The sequence below is a fragment of the Panthera onca genome, chromosome B2 (genome assembly GCF_046562875.1).
Source record: "Panthera onca isolate mPanOnc1 chromosome B2, mPanOnc1 haplotype 2, whole genome shotgun sequence".
Taxonomy (NCBI): Eukaryota; Metazoa; Chordata; class Mammalia; order Carnivora; family Felidae; genus Panthera; species Panthera onca.
Window position 1 is genome coordinate 24509896 of NC_138343.1, and position 18151 is coordinate 24528046.

Here is an 18151-nt window from a genome sequence, read left to right on the forward strand (position 1 = left end):
TATTTTTCTTGCTGCTTTTAAGGTTCTCTCTTTATAACTACTTTTTGCCATTTTAATTACTATGTTTCTTGGTGTGGATCTTCTTTGATTGATGGGGAAATGTATCTGTGCCTCCTGAATCTAGATTTCTGTTTCCTTCCTCAGATTTGGGAAGTTTTGAGTTATTATTTCTTCAAATTTTCTGCCTCTTTTCTCTCTTTTCTCCTTCTGGGAGCCCTATAATATAAATGTTATTATGCTTGATTGTGTCCTTGAGTTCCCTAAGTCTATTTTCACTTTTCATTAGTATTTTTTCTTTCTCACTTTCAGCTCAATTGCTTTCCATTACTCTGTCCTCCAGGTCGCTGATCCATTCTTCTGTGTCCTGTATTCTACTATTTATTCAATGTAGTGTATTTTTAATTTCACCTTTGAGTTCTTCTCTGGTTATTTTTTGTTTTCTATTTCTATCATTAAGGTTCTTGCTGAAGTTCTCCACTCTTTTATCAAGTCCAGTATCTTGAAGGCTATTTCTTTAAATTCTCCATCAGGAATATTATTTATTTCTGCTTTGTTTATCTCTCTTGCTCTGACTTGTCCCTGTACTTTCATTTGGGACATTCTCTTCTGGCCACAACAAGCAAAGGAAATTTCATCTAACTCTCTGTGTCTTTTCTCTGTGTTTGGAAAAGCAGCTATTCTCCTGCTCTTGAAAGTAGTGGCCTTATGAAGAAGAAGTCTTGTAGTGTCCTGCAGTGCAATGTCCCCTATTCACCAAAACCTGGTGTTTAAAGAGTGTTTCCAATATGTGTTGTGCGTGCCTTACTGTTGTGGTGGTTTTCCCTTCAGTCCAGTTGTCTACAATTGCTCTTTTTGCCTACTGTGGGCAGGTTTTGGTCCCTTTTTTTGTTAGTGGACCAAAATGGGCCTGCCTTGGGCTTCAGTTGAGTCAGACCAGAGATGCAGTAGCACCAAGCTGCGGGGCACTTCCTCTGTTGTTCCCTGAGAAGCTTTTATTGGTGGGTGGGGCCTGCAATTAGACCAGCTGTCTGCCTCCAGCCCACTGCTCCCAGCCCCGTCTCCTGCAGTGGGACTAGTATGTGTGGTTATCATCCCCTTTCCCTGGGGCAGGGGTCACTTTGGAGTGGTGCTTGTCCCTTTTGGGGTTGCTTTCATGCTGCCAATCTCATAGCATACTTTAGATTGACTTCAGCTATGGGCATATTCAGGGTGCAGGTCCTCAGGAGAACATGGGCGTGGAATGCATGAGGTTAGCAAGGTTTAAGCAGATCTGCTGTAGGAGGGGACCTGGAGCAGAGGCCTGGCTGAAGGGGGCAGGTCTGTAGAACGCAGTGGCAAGGTGTGCTGTTAGCAAGTTAGGTAGTGAGTATTGGTGCTGTGCTGGTTCCTGCAACTGTGTGTCTAGTCTGGGGCTGGGGGGAGCAATATGGTGCCTGCCAGCTCTTTTGTTCTTGAAGTCTTTCACTGATCCTGCCCCTCCAGCACACTCTGTGATTAGTAAACAAATCTGCCTCTTGTATATCCCAGACATTTTCCAAACTTCTGTTTCTATTCTGTATCTCCACTGGGCTGTTTGTTGTGCTGTCTCTTTAAAGGTGGGGACTCAGTTTCCTGTTGCTCTCCTGGCTCTCCCAGAGCCAAGCCTACTGATTTTTAAAAATTCTTTTAATGTTTATTTATTTTTGAGAGAGACAGAGACAAGAATGCGAGTGGGTTAGGGGCAGAGGGAGAGGGAGGCACAGAACAGGAAGCAGGCTCCAGGCTCTGAGCTGTCAGCGCAGAGCCCAACGCGGGGTTCCAACTCACAAGCTGTGAGATCATGACCTGAGCCAAAGTCGGATGCTCAACTGACTGAGCCACCCAGGCGCCCCAGCAAGCCCACTGATTTGTAAAGTTCTAGGTATTAAGCACTGCTGATTTAAGACCTCATGAAGTTTGGCCTCTCTGATTTTCAAAGCCAAATGTTATGGGGATTTGTTTTCCCTGTGCAGGCTTTCTGATGTGAGTCTGTTTCTCCCTCCTCTCTGTCTTCCCGGGATCCCTCTTTCCTATGGGCAGTCCCACTGGTCCATTTTGGGCCTAACAACATCTCTGCCCTTCCTACCCTTCAATGTGGTCTTTTCTCGACATTTAGCAGTAGAGAGTCTTTTCTGCCAGACTTTGTGTTGTTTCCTGGGTTATTGACAGTGATGTGGGTGTTATCTAGTTGTGTCCATGGAATGATGTGACTTTAGGGTCCTCCTACTCTTCTATCTTCCCCATAATCTTTCCAAATCAACATCTTTGAAGTGCAGAAAGAAAAACTTAATGTCAGTATAAGATTCTATATTTGCAGAACTCTTTTTCAGAAAGGAAGCAGAAGCCAAAATGAGATACCACACACATATTAGAATGGCTAAAATAAAACCATTTTTGTAAATATAAAGTACTGGTTAGGATTTGGAGCAATAAGAACTGGAAATGCAAAATAGTATAGTGTCTTTGGAAGAGAGTTTAGTGGTTTTTTATAAAGCTAAACATACACTTATGTGACCCAAATATCCTACTTTTAGGTATTTCAATTTTCAAGCAAATTGAAAGGTAATATTTAAACAAAAACCTTATGTAAATATTTATATCTACTTTAGTCATATTTGCTAAAAACTGGAAATAAACTAAGTGCCCTTAAATAAATGAATAGATAAACTTGTACATCCATACAATAAAATAATATTTGGCAGTAAAAAGGAACAAACTATTGATTCACACAAGAACATGGATGTATCTTAAATACATTACTCTAAGTAAAGAAAGATCCAAAAAGCTATGTATTATATAATCTAATTTATAGGACATTCTAGACAAGGTAAAATTATGGGGATGGAAAATAATCAATGGTAGTCAAGGGATGAGGTGTGACAGAAGGGGTCGACTATGAAAGGGCCACATGGGAGAATTTTGGGAGTGATGAAATAGTTCTGTATGTGTAAGGGAAACCTCAGTATTCCTTCTGTGTTTCTGTCTTTTCACACTGATACCACACAACACTTCTGGCACCAATGTTTGGGGATTTCCCCTCACAACAAGCAATTTTCTGTGACACCATCTGCGTGTCCAACAATTTGGCTCAGTCCTGACACTATCAGCCTAGACATAGCATCAGATCCCACAGGTTAGGAGTCAGTCCTACAAAACTGCCCATTCTCCTAACTTTAGATGTCATTGCAAGTCCAGGTTGTTAACTATGCTCTGGACCTTGGAGCTTATATTGGAGGTCCCATGAGCCCCTCTTAGGGTTTGATTAATTCACTAGAGTGGTTCACAGAACTCAGGAAAACAGTTTTACTTACTGTTTACCAGTTTAGTATAAAGGGATATAATAAAGGATACAGATGAGCACTCATATAGAAGAGATGCAGTGGACAAGGTATGTACATGGGAATGGCTAGTTACACCACTCTGCCAACACCTCCACGTGTTCAGTATGGAGGCTCTCTGAACACTGCACACTGGGGATTTTTATGGAGGCTTTATCACATAGGCATGATTGATCATTAACTATTTTCAGCCCCTCACCTCTCTCTGGAAAATAGGGGTAGGGCTGAAAATCCAAAGTTTCTCATGCTGGCTTGGTCTTTCTGGTGACCAGCCTTCATCAAGGGGCCCATCATGAGTCACTTCATTAGAACAAAAGATACTGTTATCACCCAGGAAACTCCAAGTGATTTAGTAGCTTTATTCCAGGAACTGGGGTCAAAGACCAGCTGTTAGAAAATCTGCACCTAGTGTTCTTATTACTTAGGAAATTACAAAGGTTTTAGGAGCTCCATGCCAGGAAGCAGGAGCAGAGGTCAATTTATATATTTTTAATTATCTCCCAGTATATTACTGTGGAAGTACCTATATAACTGTATGGTTGTCAAAATCCACCACAAAGAGTAAATTATACCCTATGAAAATTTAAAAAAATCAAGATATCCCTTTCCATGGAAACCACAATAAAGATTCTTGCCCACAGTTCCCCCCAGTCCTTCTGCTTTTTGAATGACTTTGGTGCTTTCCTATGTGAGCTCCATGGCATTGTGTGCCTCTGCCTCTTGGGATTTGTGAGTAACAAATTATCTTTTCAGTGGAAATCATCTCCTGATCTGTTGGCCTTATGATACCTCAACCTTTCTATTAACACACTATATTTTAAAACAATTGACATAGTGAACAGAGTGGTTTAGCCTTAAACTGGAATGATATGCCATTAGACTGCTGTTTGCTTACTGGCTTGGTTCTATCAGGTAGCAGGGACAGTCAGGGGAGGTACCACTGCTTGTTGGTGTATGCTTATGCTGTGGTAAGACTACTGTTTGTTGCATGTGCTAGGTGTTACCATTGATTTTCATCCTAAATTCAGAATTTGAAAATGAAGTTCTCAAGTTCTTACTTGAGTTACTTGCTTAGATTCTGGAATATGCTCCTGGGGGCACTTACATAAGTTTTCAAAAACCTGCACTGAAGGGAGTAAGGTGTGACTTCCTTCAAAGTGCTGGAGGATGGGCCTGACTGATCAACCAGGCAGCACTGACAAGTGGTGGGGCAAGTGGAGTTGCTAGTTTTTCCTACATCTTAGCCTAACCCATTGAGGAGAGGTAGAATGTGCTTTGGAGGTGCTGGGGTATTGGGAGCCACTCATAGAGTTAGTGTCAGGAACCATGGCACTCCACAAAATGTGCTGTTTCAGACTTGACCTCTTGTGTTGTTGCTTAAAGGATCTTAAACCCTCGGAGACCAGGGGCATCATGCTTGATAAAAAAGGAAAGAGATAAAACAGCATTTTGTTCCTGTCCTGATTAAGACCCTTGAGGAGGTCATACAATTGACTGAAGAAGGTAAAGAGCCCAGAAAATGTACATGGGCTTTATTGAATATTTTTGCTTACCGGCATGCCAAGGGCCTTAAACTCAAAATCCAGAGCCTCAAAAATACTGGTAAGCCACTGCTACTCTCCTAGAAGTGGATCAAACCCCTCAGAGGTCAACTGAAACACTCTAGAGAGGGAGACCACTCCCTATGGACAGGGCTATTCAGAGCTACTATGAGTTTGTGCAGTAAGCCCCAAAGACTGAGACAGACAGGGAGCTTAAAAAAAAAAAGTCAAAAGCAGAAAAAAACCTCTCTGACCTCAGCTGCAGCAATTTCTTACTTGACACATCTCCAGAGGCAAGGGAATTAAAAGCAAAAATGAACTATTGGGCCCTCATCAAGATAAAAAGCTTCTGGGGAGGAGCCAAGATGGCAGAGCAGCATGGAAGTTTTTTGTGTCTCATGTCCATAAATACATCCAGACCAACACCTAGAAAACTGATTGCAGGATTAACACAACAATCTGCACAATCTGAACCACAGAATTCAGCAGGTAGGTGGTGCGGAGAGGTGAAATGGGGAGCTAGAAGCCGCGAAAGGTAGGGAACCGCTTTTGTGGGCAGAGAGAGGATGGAGACTGGGGAGGGGGGTAGAATATGGAAAGGCACCCCTCCCCAAAAACAGCTGGAGAGAAAGTGGAAAATTGGAAACAGCCGCAGGGACTAAACTAAAAAGGGAGAAAGGAGAAATGAGAAAGGAGAGGGTTTAAATTCCATTAAGACTGTAAACAAGGGGAGTGCAAAGGCTGCAACTCCACACCTCGATACTGGCAGTGCTCTGGTGGAAAGGATGAATCCCCAGGAAAAGAGTGGGGTCTGGAAGGTTCTTGGGCCACACGTGCAAAAGCAGTTCCACTGCTGGAAGGACATTTGGTTGAGACTGTTGAAGCCACCTGGTCTCAGCAGACCCCAGAAGGCAGCCACATTCACTGGTGCTGGGGCAAGGTCATTGAGGGTGAAGCCTGGTGCCAGATGTGTGTTGTGATTTTCCATAATCCCTGAAACGCTGCTGCTACACTATCTCGTGAGCTTTTTCTGGGGTGGGCTGACACCTGGCTGCAGTCTTAGGGCACCAGCAACAACAGGGTTCAGTGGGTGTTCCTGGGTGCAGCCGACATTTGGCCATTGCTCATTCAGCCATTGCTCGGTGAGACCCTTGTGCAGAGGGGCAGAACGGGTCAAATCCACAGTCCTTCAGAAGTAAGAGGCCAGGGAAAACAGCTACATCTAAGACAAAACTCGGGAGAGAGGTAGGGCCTAGAGCCTGGTCATGGAGAGGGAAAAAGCAGGGAGTGATGAGAGCTGAAGACAGAGGATGGGTGCACTATTGCTGATCTGGGAGAACAGACTGGGTAGCTGGGTGGCGCCATTTTTACTGTTCCGGTACATGTGAATATGCACCTACGAGCGCCACAACAATCTACCCCAGTAGGCTAGCAGTGCCATCTAGTGGAGAGCAGAACTGTTACACTGAGCCCTGCCCAACTGGGCCAACTCTGCTCTTCAAGAACACGAGTCTCACTGCTGGCTTAATTTATGGACTATGAAGAGCTACATAGACTGACTTCTAGGGGAAAAAGAAGCAATTTCAGTCCTACTTCACTCTGTTAGCAGGTTCATCTATTCAATTTTTTTTCTTTTTTTTTCTTTTTTCTTTTTCTCTGTTACAATTCTTTTCTTTTTCTTGAATACAAAAAAGAAAAAAATTCATTTTTATTTTCAATTTTTATTAAAAATATGTTTCTTTAATTTTTATTACTATATTTTTTACTTTTGTGTAAATTTTTTCAAATTCTACTTCCATCATTTTATCTTAATCTACTTCATGGCATTCATCTTTCCAAATTTTCAAACAATTTCCTTTTTTTCTTTCTTTTTATTTTTTTCTCTTTTTTGTTTCTTTTCTTTTTCTTGAATGTAGAAAGAGAAAAACTTCATTTTACTTTCAATTTCTATTAAAAATGTCTTCATTTAATTTTTATTACTATATTTTTTGCTTTTATGTAATTTTTTAAAAATTCTATTTTACTTCCATCATTTTATTTTAGTCTATTACAGTGTATTCATTTGTTCAAATTTCAAACAATTTTTTTCTTTTTTCCTTTTTTATCTTTTTTCTCTTTTTCATTTCTTTTCTTTTTTCTTAAATAAAGAAAAAGAAAAAATCGTATTTATTTTTAATTTTTATTAAAAATATTTTTCTTTATTTTTTTACTATATTCTTTACTTTTGTGTATATTTTTCAAATTATATTTCACCCCCACCATCTCTTTTTAGTCTACTTCAGTGTATTCATTTTTTCAAATTCTCAAACGATTTCCTTTTTTTTTCTCTCCCCCCCTTTTTTTCCTCTAATCTGTCAAACCACTTTCAACATCCAGACCAAAACACACGTACGATCTAGCATCATCTATTCGATTTGTGTGTGTGTGTGTGTGTGTGTAATTTTTAATTTTAATATTTTTAACATTTTAATATGTTTTTAATTTCAATTTTTCTACCTCATTAATTCCTTTTCTCCCTTCAAAATGACAAAACGAAGGAATTCACCCCAAAAGAAAGAGCACGAATAAACGACACCCAGGGATTTAACCAACACAGATACAAGAAAGATGTCTGAACCAGAATTTAGAATCATGATAAGACTACTAGCTGGAGTTGAAAATAGATTAGAATCCCTTTCTGCAGAGATAAAAGAAGTAAAAAATAGCCAGAATGAAATTAAAAATGCTATAACTGAGCCACAATCATGGATGGATGCAGCGGTGGCAAGGATGGATGAGGCAGAACAGAGAATCAGTGATATAGAGGACAAACTTATAAAGAATAATGAAGTAGAAAATAAAGAGGGAGATTAAAGCAAAAGAACGCAATTTAAGAATTAGAGAAATCAGTGGCTCATTAAAAAGGAACAAAATCAGAATCATACGGGTCTTAGGGGGAAGAGAAAGAAATAGGGGTGGAAGGGTTATGGGAGCAAATCATAGTGGAAAACTTTCCTAACCTGGGGAAAGACACAGACATCAAAATCCAGGAAGCACAGAGGAACCCCATTAGATTCAACAAAAACTGACCATCGACAAGGCATATCATAGTCAAATTCACAAAATACTCAGGCAAGGAGAGAATCATGAAAGCAACAAGGGGAAAAAGTCCCTAACCTACAAGGGTAGACAGATAAGGTTTGCAGCAGACCTATCCACAGCAACTTGGCAGGCCAAAAGGAGTGGCAGGATATATTCAGTGTGATGAATCAGAAAAAATATGCAGCCAGAATTTTTTATACAACAAGGCTGTCATTCAAAATAGAAGGAGAGATAAAAAGTTTCCCCCCAAAAAATTAAAGGAATTTGTGACCACTAAACCAACCCTGAAAGACATTTTAAGGGGGATTTTCTGAAGGGAAGAAAAGATGAAAATATATATATTTCATATATATATATATTTCATATATATTTCATATATATTTCATATATATGATATATATATAATATATATATGATATATATATATCACTTATATATATATCATATATATATAATATATATATGATATATATATATATATCACTTATATATATATCATATATATATATGCCAAAAGCAACAAAGATTAGAAACGACCAGAGAACACCACCAGAAACTCCAACTCTACAAGCATCATAATGGCAATAAATTCATATCTTTCAGTACTCACTCTAAACTCCAATACTCCAATCAAAAGACATAGGGTAACAGAATGGATAAGAAAACAAAATCCATCTATATGCTGTTTACAAGACAACCACTTTAGACCTAAAGACACCTACATATTAAAAATAAGGGGATGGAGAACCATCTATCATGCTAATGGTCAACAAAAGAAAGCCAGAGTAGCCATACTTATATCAGACAATCTAGACTTTAAAATAAAGACTGTATCAAGAGATAAAGAAGGGCATTATATCATAATCAAGGGGTCTATCCACCAAGAAGACCCAACAATTGTAAGCATGTATGCGCCAAATGTGGGAGAACCCAAATATATAAATCAATTAATCACAAACATAAAGAAACTCATCGATAGTAATACCATAATAGTAGGAGACTTCAACACCCCACTCACAACAATGGACAGATCATCTAATCAAAAAATCAACAAGGAAACAATGGCTTTGAATGACACACTGGACCAGATGGACTTAACAGCTATATTCAGAACATTTCATCCTAAAGCAGCAGAATATACATTCTTCTCCAGTGCACATGGAACGTTCTCCAGAATACACTATATACTGGGACACAAATCAGCCCTAAGTAAGTACAAAAAGATCAAGATCATACCGTGCATATTTTCAGACCACAACGCTATGAAAGTTGAAATCAACCACAAGAAAAAATTTGGAAAGGTAACAAATACTTGGAGACTTAGGAACATCCTAATAAAGAATGAATGGTCTAACCAAGCAGTTAAAGAGGAAATTAAAAAGTATATGGAAGTCAATGAAAATGATAGCACCACAACCCCAAACCTCTGGGATGCCGTAAAGGCAGTCATAAGAAGAAAGTATATAGTAATCCAGGCCTTCCTAAAGAAGGAAGAAAGATCTCAGATACACAACCTAACCTTATGCCTTAAGGAGCTGGAAAAAGAACAGCAAATAAAACCCAAAATCAACAGAAGACAGGAAATAATAAAGATTAGAGCAGAAATTAATGCTATCAAAATAAAAAAAAAACAGATCAATGAAACCAGAAGCTTGTTCTTTGAAAGAATTTAAAAAAATTGATAAACCACCAGCCACTTTGATCAAGAATAAAAAGGAAAGGACCCAAAAAATAAAATCAAGAATGAAAGAGGAGAGATCACAACCAACACTACAGAAATAAACAATAAAAAGAGAATATTATGAGAAATTATATGTCAATAAAATGGGTAATCTGGAAGAAATGGACAAATTCCTAGAAACATATACACTACCAAAACTGAAACAGGAAGAAATAGAAAATTTGAACAGACCCATAACCAGTAAGGAAATCGAATTAGTAATAAAAAAATCTGCCCAAAAACAAGAGTCCAGGGCTAGATGGCTTTGCAGGGGAATTCTACCAAACATTTAAAGAAGAATTAACACCTATTCTCTTGAAACTGTTCCAAAAATAGAAATGGAAGGAAAATTTCCAAACTCTTTCTATGAAGCCAGCCTTACGTTGATTCCAAAACCAGACAGACCACACTAAAAAGGAGAACTATAGACCAATTTCCCTGATGAACATGGATGCAAAAATCCTCAACAAGATATTAGCCAACCGTATCTAACAATACATTAAAAAATTATTAACCACGACCAAGTGGGATTTATACCAGGGATGCAGGGCTGGTTCAATATCCACAAAACAATTAATGTGATTCATCACATCAATAAAAGAAAGGACAAGAACCATATGATCCTCTCAATAGATGCAGAGAAAGCATTTGACAAAATACAGCATCCTTTCTTGATAAAAACCCTCAAGAAGGTAGGGATAGAAGGAGCATGCCTCAAGATCATAAAAGCCATATATGAACAACCCAACGCTAATATCATCCTCAATGGGGAAAAACTGAGAGCTTTCCCCCTAAGGTCAGGAACAAGACAGGGATGTCCACTCTTGCCACTGTTATTCAACATAGTATTGGAAGTCTTAGCCTCTGCAATCAGACAACACAAAGAAATAAAAGGCATCCAAATTGGCCAGGAGGAGGTCAAACTTTCACTCTTTGAAGCTGACATGACACTCTATATGGAAAACCCAAAAGATTCCACCAAAAAACTTCTAGAATTGATTCATGAATTCAGCAAAGTTGCAGGATATAAAATCAATGCACAGAAATCGGTTTCATTCCTATACACCAACAATGAAGCCACAGAAAGAGAAAGCAAGGAATTGATCCCATTTACAGTTGCACAAAAAACCATAAAGTACCTAGGAATAAATCTAACCAAAGAGGTGAAAAATCTATATACTGAAAACTATAGAAAGCTTATGAAAGAATTTGAAGAAAACACACACACAAAAAAAAAAAAACTGGAAAAAGATTCCATGCTCCTGGATAGGAAGAGCAAATATTGTTAAAATGTCGATAGTACCCAAAGCAATCTACATATTCAGTGCAGTCCCCATCAAAGTAACACCAGCATTCTTCACAGAGCTAGAACAAATAATCCTAAAATTTGTATGGAACCAGAAAAGACCCCGAATAGCCAAAGCAATCTTGAAAAAGAAAACCAAATCAGGAGGCATCACAATCCCAGACTTCAAGCTATACTACAAAGTTGTAATCATCAAGACAGTATGGTACTGACACAAGAACAGACACTCAGATCAATGGAACAGAATAGAGAACCCAGAAATGGACCCACAAACATATGGCCAACTAATCTTTGACAAAGCAGTAAAGAATATCCAATGGAATAAAGACAGTCTCTTCAGCAAGTGGTGTTGGGAAAACTGGACAGCGATATGCAGAAGAATGAACCTGGACCACTTTCTTACACCATATACAAAAATAAACGCAAAATGGATGAAAGACCTAAATGTAAGACAGGAAGCCATCAAAATCCTCAAGGAGAAAGTAGGCAAAAACCTCTTTGATCTTGGCCGCAGCAACTTCTTACTCAACACGTCTCCAGAGGCAAGGGAAACAAAAGCAAAAATGAACTACTGAGACCTCCTCAAAATAAAAAGCTTCTGCACGGTGAAGGAAACAATCAGCAAAACTAAAAGGCAACTGACAGAATGGGAGAAGATATTTGCAAGCGACATATTGGATAAACAGTTAGTATCCAAAATCTACAAAGAACTTATCAAACTCAACACCCAAAAAACAAATAATCCAGTGAAAAAATGGGCAAAAGACAGGAATAGACACTTCTCCAAGTAAGACATCCAGATGGCCAACTGACACATGAAAAAATGCTCCACATCACTCATAATCAGGGAAATACAAATCAAAACCACAATGAGATACCACCTCACACCTGTCAGAATGGCTAACATTAACAACTCAGGCAACAACAGATGTTGGCGAGGATGTGGAGAAAAAGGATCTCTTTTGCATTGTTGGTGGGAATGCAAGCTGGTGCAGCCACTCTGGAAAATAGTATGGAGGTTCCTCAAAAAACTAAAAATAGAATTACCCTACAACCCAGCAATTGTGCTACTAGGTATTTATCTAAGGGATACAGGTGTACTGTTTCAAAGGGACACATGCACTCTCATGTTTATAGCAGCACTATCAATAATAGCCCAAGTATGGAAAGAGCCCAAATGTCCGTCGATGGATGAATGGATAAAGAAAATGTGGCATAATTATACAAGGGAGTATTACTCGGCAATCAAAAAGAATTAAATCTTGTCATTTGCAGCTACGTGGATGGAACTGGAGGGTATTTGCTAAGTGAAATTAGTCATAGAAAGACAAAAATCATATGACTTCACTCATATGAGGACTGACAGACAAAAGAGATGAACATAAGGGAAGGGAAACAAAAATAATGTAAAAACCGGGAGGGGGACAAAACAGAAGAGACTCATAAATATGGAGAACAAACTGAGGGGTACTGGAAGGGTTGTGGGAGGGGAATGGGTAAATGGGTAAGGGGCATTAAGGAATCTACTCCTGAAATCATTGCCTCACTATATGCTAACTAATTTGGGTGTAAATTAAAAAAAAAAAAAACAAACAAAACAAAGCTTCTGCACTGCAAAGGAAACAATCAACAAAAAAGGCAACCGATGGAATGGGAAAAGATATTTGCAAATGACATAACGGACAAAGGGCTAGTATCCAAAATCTATAAAGAACTCACCAAACTCCACAACCAAAAAACAAATAACCCAGTGAAGAAATGGGCAGAAGACATGAATAGACACGTCTCTAAAGAAGACATCCAGATGGCCAACAGGCACATGAAAAGATGCTCAACATCACTCCTCATCAGGGAAATACAAATCAAAATCACACTCAGATACGACCTCACACTGGTCAGAGAGGCTAAAATGAACAAATCAGGAGACTATAGATGCTGGAGAGGATGTGGAGAAATGGGAACTCTCTTGCACTGTTGGTGGGAATGCAAACTGGTGCAGCCACTCTGGAAAACAGTGTGGAGGTTCCTCAAAAAATTAAAAATAGATCTACCCTATGACCCAGGAATAGCACTGCTAGGAATTTACCCAAGGGATACAGGAGTGCTGATGCATGGGGCACTTGTACCCCAATGTTTATAGCAGCACTTTCAACAATAGCCAAATTATGGAAAGAGCCTAAATGTTCAACTGACAAATGGATAAAGATGATGTGGTTTATATATACAATGGAATACTACGTGGCAATGAGAAAGAGTGAAATCTGGCCATTTGTAGCAATGTGGATGGAACTGGAGAGTGTGATGCTAAGTGAAATAAGTTAGGCAGAGGAAGACAGATACCATATGTTTTCACTCATATGTGGATCCTGAGAAACTTAAAAGAAGAACGGGGGTGGGGGGGGGAGGGGAAGGGGAAAAAAAAGTTACAGAGAGGGAAGGAGGCAAACCACAAGAGACTCTTAAATACTGAGAACAAATTGAGGGTTGATGGGGGGTGGGGGAGAGGGGAAAGTGGATGTTGTGCATTGAGGAGGGCACCTGTTGGGATGAGCACTGGGTGTTGTATGGAAACCAATTTGGCAATAAATTTTATGCAGTAAAAATGGACTGATACTTCAAACAGAGCTAACTGCATTGTTCCAAGAGGCTGCTATAGCTTTGTGAGTACAAACTCCAAGCCCTGGGAAATGTATTGCACAGCCTTGGAAAGAGATCTGGCTGCCTTTCAGGCACCCACCAGGCAGCTTATCCCTTTTCCTATAATTGTTTATAAGTTCTACACTAGGAGTATCAACCAGAAACTAAAATCATGACTTCTGGTGGTTAATAGCCTAAAACAAAAAATAAAAAATAATGGCAACAGGGAAAAAAAAAGTAAAAGAGAAAAGAAAAAAAGCCACATAGATACAGAGGGAGAAAATATAAGGTAAATATGTAACTTATTTTTTATAAATACACACTATTTTAATATATAGAATAAATTACATATATACATACATGAAAACTAAATTAAAATAAATGTTCATTTGATCTAACTGGAAATCCAAAATTTATATACTAAAAGGATTTATATAACAACAAAAAATGAAAGCACTGATTGGTTTTTGTGCCTCTACAACATAGGTTCTAAATCAACTTTAGCATTGTCTAAAATGAAACAACTGACAGAACTTCATGTGCTTAATCAATATTGGGGCTGAAATTATACATGGGGTACATCGGGATCTCACTAAATTTAAACATTGTAGCCCTTATTATCTTAGAAAAAGTAGCTATAAAACAGAGGAAAAATAGGTTTGCTTCACTTTAGCTGTAGCCTTGCCTAAATTTCTTATACTCCTAGTACTCACTGCCCTAAAATATTATATTTGGACATAGATGCCCCAACACAGTGAATAATAACATTACATTAAATGAAGTAGCAGCACTTACAAATCAGCTTGATAAAATGGAACCCATGAACCCCAGCTAAAATAGATGATATGGCCCCAAACAATTAAAACAGGACCTTCAAGGATTAAAACTTATTACATAACCCCTAATTAATAAAGATTATTATCCTGTTTATCCATTTAACAGTCCTGTTCTTAACTTTGTCTGTTCTTAAACCTGGAAAAAAGAAATGTCTCCTACAATCGTAATGATATGGTCCCATCCATTAAGGTCACTATACCCCAAACCCAGCATTTTAAAAATTACTGACTTTAATAAACAATTGGTAAATATTTTTATATAGATTTGACTAATGTGCTCTGCTCAGCACCTCTTTCAACAGCCTCTTGGCCACAGCTTGCCTTCTCTCTGAACAGACCCAATATACCTTTTCCAGACTATCCACTGGTGTCTCAGCAGCTTTGCCATCACACATTATCTTTGCACAAGATCCTTAACTACATCCATCTTCATATAGAAGCACAGGCATAACATTACATCGATGCCATCCTCTTCCCAGGAGATTCATGCATTAAGGACATACAAGTCCAATATCTGCTAGTCCTGCCTGGGGTTCTAGTGACAACATATTCTTCATTTACAGATTTTGCTTATCTCACAGACGCTGCTAATTGCAAATCAGCCTGGCTTAAATGAGCATCCCTATAACAAAAGGCTCTAGAATCTGTCTACATTAAAATCCACAGGCACTCTCATTAGTGCCTCAGAGCCTCCTTCACCATAGAGGCTTTGATAGCCTCTTTTCATGCCTCTTGGAATCTCTGGACCACCTATTATGGCTGTAAATTGCTCAAAGTCTTCTGATGCAAGCAAGTGCTCCTTCTGGCCCTGTGCTATACACCATTAAAACAAAAAAGCTGATGCATACCGGGTTTCCTTGGAAATGGAGGTTCTTATAGACTCTGAGCCTATGACTCTACATACCTGGCTGCTCACTACACTTTATATCACAGAAACAGCATCCGACAAGCTTGGCACAGCTACCAATGCCTCCTTAATACAGGATGAAGCCAAATCTTGGCCCTCTGGCATATTTCACTTGCAGAAGGGGGTGGCCTCTCTTGACCTCAGTCCCTTGCCAGAGATGCTATCCATCCTCCAGATCCTTTGGCTACTGAGGAATCCTTTGGGCTTAACTGAATGCACAGCAATAGGAATTTGGAGACTCTAAGAATGGCACTGCTATTGTCATAAAAATGATGAAGCTCGGTAGAATATGGCTGCTTTCCATTCCTTAGCCAGGATGTCTCTGATGAGGGATGGAACTACTTCAGGCAGACATCTTAGTAGTGGATGCTTTGGTCAACAAATGCCCCATCTTCATATTTGTTATAAATTGTTGGGTAATTGCCTAAGAGCTGACCCTTCAGGAAATCTCTTGCCTCACAGATACTCAAAATGTCTCTTCATATACTAATACCACAATATAAGGTCTCACCAGGATACTCTTTACCCCCTTAGCAGTTACAGACATTACTAATAATCACCAAGGCACACATTTCATTTCTCAAAATATACAGTGTTAGGCTCTCATAAAAGGCATTAAACAAAAATTTCATGTCTCTAAGGAGTCCCAAACACTTTAATTAGAGATATAATAGACTCCTCAAACAAGTCCTTTACAAATTCTAATCCAAAAAATGGCTATCTAGCTTGCTCCAAGCCTTAATTTCTCTTAATCCAAAGCTTCCTGGCCAACTCATACCTTACACCAAATTGAAAAAAAACAATTTTCCCCATCACTTTTTCTTATATTTAAAGGAGGATATATCTCTTTCAATGTATATAAGGGCTCATTATATGAGGTCTTTTATTTTATATATATATATATATATATATATATATATATATATATTTATTTATGTATTTATATTTATTTATTTTTTATTATGAAATTTATTGTCAAATTGGTTTCCATACAACACCCAGTGCTCATCCCAACAGGTGCCCTCCTCAATACCCATCACCCACCCACCCCTCCCTCCCACCTCCCATAAATCCTCAGTTTATTCTGTTTTTAGGAGTCTCCTATGTTTTGGCTCCCTCCCTCTCTAACCATTTTTTCTTCCCCTCCCCCATGGTCTTCTGTTAAGTTTCTCAGGATCCACAAAGGAGAGAAAACATATGGAATCTGTCCTCCTCTGTATGACTTATTTCACTTAGCATAACACTCTCCAGTTCCATCCATGTTGTTAAAAAAGGCCATATTTCATTCTTTCTCATTGCCATGTAGTATTCCATTGTGTATATAAGCCACAATTTCTTTTTCCATTCATCAGTTGATGAACACTTAGGCTCTTTCCATAATTTAGCTATTGTTGAGAGTGCTACTACAAACATTGGGGTACAAGTGCCCCTATGCATCAGTACTCTTGTATCCCAGCAGTGCTACTGCTGGGTCATAGGGGTAGGTCTATTTTTAATTTTTTAGGAACCTCCACACTGTTTTCCAGAGTGGCTGCACCAGTTTGCATTCCCACCAACAGTGCAAGAGAGTTCCCATTTCTCCACATCCTCTTCAGCATCTATAGTCTCCTGTTTTGTTCATTTTAGCCACTTTGACTGGCGTGAGGTGTGGTTTTGAGTGTGGTTTTGATTTGTATTTCCCTGATGAGGAGCGACGTTGAGCATCTTTTCATGTGCCTGTTGGCCATCTGGATGTCTTCTTTAGAGAATTGTCTATTCATGTCTTCTGCCCATTTCTTCACTGGGTTATTTGTTTTTTGGGTGTGGAGTTTGGTGAGTTCTTTATAGATTTTGGATACTAGCCCTTTGTCCGTTATGTCATTTGCGAATATCTTTTCCCATTCTGTTGGTTGCCTTTTAGTTTTGTTGATTGTTTCCTTTGCTGTGCAGAAGCTTTTTATCTTCATGAGGTGCCAATAGTTCATTTTTGCTTTTAATTCCCTTGCCTTCGGGGATGTGTCAAGTAAGAAATTTCTGTGGCTGAGGTCAGAGAGGTTTTTTTCCTGCTTTCTCCTCTAGGGTTTTGATGGTTTCCTGTCTCACATTCAAGTCCTTCATCCATTTTGAGTTTATTTTTGTGAATGGGGTAGGAAAGTGGTCTAGTTTCATTCTTCTGCATGTTGCTGCCAAGTTCTCCCAGCACCATTTGTTAAAGAGACTGTCTTTTTTCCATTGGATATTCTTTCCTGCTTTCTCAAAGATTAGTTGGCCATACGTTTGTGGGTCTAGTTCTGGGGTTTCTATTCTATTCCATTAGTCTATGTGTCTGTTTTTGTGCCAATACCATGCTGTTTTGATGATTACAACTTTGTAGTAGAGGCTAAAGTCTAGGATTGTGATGCCTCCTGCTTTGGTGTTCTTCAAAATTACTTTGGGTATTCAGGGCCTTTTGTGGTTCCATACAAATTTTAGGATTGGTTGTTCTAGCTTTGGGAAGAATGCTGGTGCAATTTTGATTGGGATTGCATTGAATGTGTAGATAGCTTTGGGTAGTATTGACACTTTAACAATATTTATTCTTCCAATCCATGAGCACGGGATATTTTTCCATTTCTTTACATCTTCTTCTATTTCCTTCATAAGTTTTCTATAGTTTTCAGCATACAGATCTTTTACATCTTTGGTTACATTTATCCTTAGGTATTTTATGCTTCTTGGTGCAATTGTGAATGGGATCAGTTTCTTTATTTGTCTTTCTGTCGCTTCATTATTAGTGTATAAGAATGTA